The 6,000-nt window shown below is 48.5% G+C and overlaps 1 long non-coding RNA gene across 1 annotated transcript in view; it reads right to left on the bottom strand.

Annotated features, from left to right (window-relative positions):
* Window positions 1-524: 524 nt before the first annotated feature.
* LOC501391 (hypothetical) overlaps window positions 525-6,000 on the bottom strand; it is a 28,219-nt gene continuing 22,743 nt past the window's right edge. Inside the window, 3 exon segments of the long non-coding RNA NR_175265.1 lie at window positions 525-799; window positions 1,236-1,332; window positions 4,009-4,109. This is a non-coding gene — a long non-coding RNA (hypothetical LOC501391).

The following is a 6,000-nucleotide window of genomic DNA, read 5'->3' as shown; positions in this document are numbered from 1 at the left end:
AGAGCCTGGTGTAGCTATCTGCAGTTGGTCTCCATGTAAGTCATCTGACAAGTAGATCCAGGACTGTCTCAGTCTTTGTTGCCTGCCATTGGATCTCTTCCCCATACCCGGACTGCCTGATTGTAAATCTGTGGGGCAGAATGTGCTCGGTCCACCTGGGACTAGATGTCCCAGGGTGGTGTGGTACCCAGGGAGTATCCCCATCTCCAAAGAGAAGGGAGAGTATTGTTAGAAAGGATTTGTATGGTGGGACTGGGAAGGGAAGAGGGAGAGTAGCTGGGATCAGGATGTAACCTGAATAAAGAATACCTTGTTGAAAGTAAAAAAGTTACCTTGGAAATGGGAAAGATTGATAAATGGTTAAGAGCACTGAATGCTCTTCCAGGGGTCTTGAGTTCAAATCCCAGCAACCACATGGCAGCTCACAAATATCTCTAATTAGATCTGATGACCTCTCTGTTGTTTCTAAAGACAACTACCCTGTACTTATATATAAGAAATGAATGAATGAATGAATGAATGAATGAATGAATGAATGAATTTTATCTGGTCTTAGTTTTTGGGCAATGAATAAAATGTCCTGAGATTAAATTGAAACCCATGTCATGGACTGCATGGATCTTTCAGGTCTGCAGGAAACATCTCAAGAAAGAACAAGAGAGGCTGGAGAAGGATGGGGAGGGGTCTGATCCCTGCAGCTCCTCAGTGTCCACTAGCACAGCACTTGCCCTTGGGAGATGACGTCTTTCACTCTTCCAGACTGTTGCACCAATCAGAATTACGTGCTCTGTGGATGAACCTGTAAAAGAGGACAATTGCTCTTGGGTCAATATGGAGGCTCCTGGCCTCTCAGCAACTTTACTGCTGACTTTTGAGGTCTTTGGTGGGTGAGCAAAATGAAGACACACAGAGTAGCCTCAAGTTGAGTCAGCCAGGCCCAGAGGGCTCAGTGGTGTCTCTCAGATTCCCAGGCCCTCCCTAAGACTGGACACTCTACACAGTGTAAGTGGATTAGGGGATAACCAGGAAATGCAGTTGCTCAGGTGGCTGACTCTGTAGGAGGGAAATAAATCACAGTGGGAAGCTTCAGGACAGTCAGGTGACCTGAGGCCTCCACAGAGTCTAAGTCCAGACTCACAGACATTCATCTGTCCACAAGTCTCCTAAACACAGGCCTTGTCTGACCTGCAGTCCAGAGTATTGTATTATACTGTCCCCTTAGAGAGAGGACATACTTTCCAGGTAGTCGTCTTCTGTGTCACACTGAGACTGGGTCTGTGGTACAGTTGATGCCAATGGGAACTGCTCACAACTGTCATTCTATCCCACCACCTGCATTAAACAAACAAACAAACAAACATACAAATAACCCATCTATCTCACTCCCTACAAACCTCATTGTTGCCAAATGGGAGTGCTTCTGTGACCTTCTTCTTACACATAAAAGCTGACTTCCCTCAGAGAGATGGATGGATGGATGGATGGATGGATGGATGGATGGATGGATGGAAGGAGAGTCAGATGGATAGACAGACAGATGGATAGACAGACAGACAGACAGACAAGTGAATTGACTTAATCAGCTTCTTCCTGTCCTACTCTTCTGAGCAAAACACCTTGTACATGGCTGATGCAATATGCCTGTTATTCATTCCCGCTTTTTTGGCTGGTCATTCAAGACAGCTCTCTTAGAATCTGCTCAACTCAATAAAGGCCCATCTGTGGAACGTGTAACTCCTCAGTTAGGAGCTCTGGCATTCTTGCAAGGCCCTCCCAAGGTCCCTTCTGGGGCAGTTGGCAGTGTTCTCTACTTCAGACAGCAGCTGCATGAAGCAAACAGACAACTTTCCGAACATTCCACCTTGGCTGCATGCCTCAGTGAACCTCCAGCAGGGTCCCTGCCGGTTGCACATTCCACAGGGTCACAACTACAAGATCCCTTCCCCAGGACTCCTGCCCCATTGCACCACCCCCAGAGTCCCTGCTACACTGCACCTGCCCCAGGGTCCCTGCTCTGTTGTAAATGATCCAGGGTCCCTGCCCTGTTGTACCTGGCCCAGGGTTCCTACTCAGTTTTACCTGCCCCAATGTCCCTGGCCCACAGCACCAGCCTCATGGATCCTGCCCCATTGTACCACACCATGGTCCACCTTCCTGAGAGTACCTACTACCTATCTTGAGGAGGCATTTTTTAAAATCTAACTGAAAGATCTCGCCAGTCAGAGCCCATGGTCTTTGGTGGCACCAAGTATATATTTGCAGGGCTTCATCACCTTCCCTTTTTCAATCCCTTCTCCCAGTTGGCCATGTGGGAGCAAAGAAACTGGCAGCAGAACACGGACTATTCACTCAGGATATCATCACCTCTAGACTTCTCATGAGATGGGCTGCTCTGACATGTGATACAGGGGTGGCAGGTAGGCTTTGACATTGAACAAGCCCATGCTGCTGCCTCTGCTCATATGTGTGCCAGCACCTTAGCCTAAATCTACATGTTCTAAACTCCGAGAGGAGGAAGGAGATCTTCCTACATAGCGGCTGCCCTCTGAATCTGTGCTGGCCAAGGTCAAGTCAGAGTGTTTGAAAATGCCAGCTCCAGCCCCTGAGGGTTCTCTGCCTGCCTGGTGTTTGTTGTGCTTTATGTCTGGTGAGGTGAAGATGTGGTTCATACTAGGAATATCTTTGAAGACAACTGCCCTGGGTTCCCATGCTAAAATTCAATTCAGGACTGACAGGGACCTAAATAACAACAAGACAGTGCCAGGATCATGAGTTCAAAACGAAGAGCAAATGGGGCCTTGCTGCCATCATGTGCTGATCTGACAAGAGTTGGCACACACAATTCACCTGCACATACAATGCCCCTTGGGAAAATCATCTGTCAAGGGCAGGTGTTGCCTCATGAGAGTGAACTCTCAGGGTAGGAAATGACACTTGGGAATACTGTCCTGAAAGCACCAGTATCAGGTGAATGGGCTTTGAAAAGTTTCCAGAACACAGGATAGGGGTTTGCAACCAAGTGCAGGTAATCCTTGGGAAACACCCAGTTCCTGGGGAGGTTCTGAGAGCTGTTGGATCCACTCCTGGAGAAGACAGCATTGTGTTCAGGGGGTAACAGAGCAGGAGCCTGCTGATGCTATTAACAGTATTGCAATGGAGCAGTAACAATTCCCTTAGGAGCAGGATGTCCTAGCACTCTCAGATCAAGCAGACAGCCTGGGGCTTCTGGTCCCATAGTCCCAAGAGAATGCAGCTCATCTTTGAAGCTGCTAAAGCCTGGAACCTGAAGAAGGGAACATGAACACTGTCTCAGTTAAGTGTTTACTGTTGAGAAGAGGCACACACAACCAATGCAGCTCTTATAAGGACAACATTAATGAACACAGGATTGCAGGTTCAGAAACTCAGTCCATTATCTTCAAGCTGGGAGCATGGCAGCATCCAGGCAGGCATGGTACCAGAGAGACTGAGAGTTCTACATCTTCATCTGAAGGCTGCTTGGGGAAGATTGGCTTGCATGTGGATAGGAAAAGGGTCTGAAAGCCCATGCCAATGTGACACCCCTATTTAACAAGGCAAAGTCTCCTAATAATGATACTCTAGAGCTAAGCATATACAATCACAGACAGCTCCAAGGAGGGTGGCACTGTTCTATTAGAGAGAAGCCTCAGCTCCCATTAATATATTGAGGTCAACCCTGGATAGGGCACAGAGCCCTCCACACATCCTGGAACTCATGGAGGCATCCTATGAAAGAGCTTTTTCCCAGAAGCACACATGTGTGTCAAGGCGTCCTTTCCAGCCAGTCCCTAGGGAGTTTCCAGTGCTAAACTCTTTATCTCCCTTTGCCGAAGTTAAATATAATAAAAATTCACACTTCACAGTACAGTGAATAACAAAAATGATGAAAGTGGTAAATAGGACTGATCAGGTCTCTGAGCATGAGGGTTGATTCTATATGAAATGCGTTTGGATGCAGTATCCTCTTCCATGTACCACGGTTCTTACCCTGCTCGATGCTGCTTTAGACAGAACCATCTGGAATTCACTCACTGAGGGACTTATGCCCTGGATGGCAGCTACAGGTAGGACTTCTGCATCCAGGTCACCTAGCCCAGGGACAGAGATGCATGGATTAAATGGAGAGAAGCAGACTGGAATGGTGGAGAGGTTAACTGGACAACAGCCCCAAGCCCCCAGCAGGGTGAGAATGGAGAACGGCATACAGTTTCCCAGCCAGCCTCACTCTCCATAGACAGACTTCTTCCAGTCCTTCCTTTTGGCCAAGGGAAAGAAAAACTGCATGAACCAGCTCCCTCCCGCCTTCCTGTCTGAGACCATAACCAGCCACAGCCCGGTTCTGTGCTCATCTCTAGAGGCACACGGACCCAGGTTGATGAGCCCTTGTATCACAAACATTCTACAGCATTCTATGGGTGTCAGTCCTGATTCCCTGAGCCTGAGGTGTTCTGCACTGTTATTCAGAGAAGACTTCTCCTGATCTCTGTACAAAGATGTCTGTGTTGGATGTCAGAGGAGAATGTCCACCAAGCATCGGTCCTGTGGCTCTGGCCCTCTAATGTGTTAGCCCATGTTAACATCCCAACAGATCCCCACCTGTCTTTGTGAAACTCCTCCTTGATTGCCTTTTGTCAGAAAACATTTAGAGTCTTTTACAGGAGGCAGGGAAAATGGCACACAGCTGAAGGTGTTAGACAAAGCTGGGGACATATCAAATATTGGGCTGGTGCGAGGCTCTCTAAGCCATTCCTGGGCAGGCCTGTGCCATAGCTCCCATAAGACCCTTTGTTTCTACCCCTGTACAGAGTAAGAACCAATTACAAGGCTCACCATCTGCCCACAGCAGAGGGAGAAGGGAACTTGGATTCCAGCCCTAGCCCAGTCCTGTAATACCTGACCTTATAGACCTTGCTTTCTTTGGGGCTCAACAGTCCCCGTCAAATGTAGACAGCAAGGTCTAGATAGTGTTCACAGCTTTTCTTGCCTGAAACTGTGCTGCGTTTGAAACTACAAACCAGAAAGCAGTGACTTGAACTTTAGACCACTGACTCAGGCTAGGGAGGACTCCAGGGCACCTGAGCTCAGCTGCAAAGGCAGAAGCTGAACCACAGTGAGGAGAGGTGGCACATTTTGCTCTTTCTTTGCTTTTCTGCTCTCAGGCCTTTCAATGAACTCTGCACATGAGGATCTTTCCTCATAGGCTTAGTGTCTTCAGACATGAGGCTCCTCTACAGGGGACTCAAAACCCCAGAAGAGTCTTCAAAAGGAAAGTGCTACACACTGCACTGCCCACAGCACTCTGAAAAACAGAGACCCTTTCTGGGCTTGGTCCAGTCAGTGCTCAATAGTTAGCTTCTGGCTGCCCTCGGTGCTCACAAATAACACAGCTGCCTGGGTCCTGTGACCTGGCTATCATAGACTGTGAGAGTTTATTTTAACTGTGTCAGCATAGCCACTCTCTTCCTTCTGGCCCCAGGGACCACAGAGCTTCTTGTCCTCACACACGTCTGTTCTACCATCGGAATGTAACAACTAAAGTGAGCCCCACATTCAGGATGGACTTGGTTTTCTGTACATCATGTTAACCTCTGTGTAAGAGGGAGTGTTTGCATGTGTATGCATACCTCCTTCTGTGCCTAAGTGTCCATGCACAACCCTACACCTATGTCCTGTAAGAGGTCATCATCTGGACAGGTATGTGCACCTGTCTGCAATTCCCAACCCCACCTCATTCCATGGATGCTGAGCTTATGGGCTTTGCTGATGCTTCCAACAAAGCTACAGCAGCAACAGGAGTAACAGCAGCAGCAGCAGCAGCAGCAGCAGCAGCAGCAGCAGCAGCAGCAGCAGCAGCAGGAGGAGGAGGAGGAGGAGGAAGAGGAGGAGGAAGAGGAGAAGGGAGAGGAGGAGCAGTAGGAAGATTTTGCTTCCCCGTGCCCATGAGAATTGCTGAATGACTTCTTCTGGAGACAGGTATCA

Source organism: Rattus norvegicus, chromosome 1 (genome assembly GCF_021556685.1).
Source record: "Rattus norvegicus strain SHRSP/BbbUtx chromosome 1, alternate assembly SHRSP_T2T, whole genome shotgun sequence".
NCBI lineage: Eukaryota > Metazoa > Chordata > Mammalia > Rodentia > Muridae > Rattus > Rattus norvegicus.
Note: the sequence above shows the minus strand (reverse complement) of the source record. Positions and strands in the feature narration are given on the sequence as shown.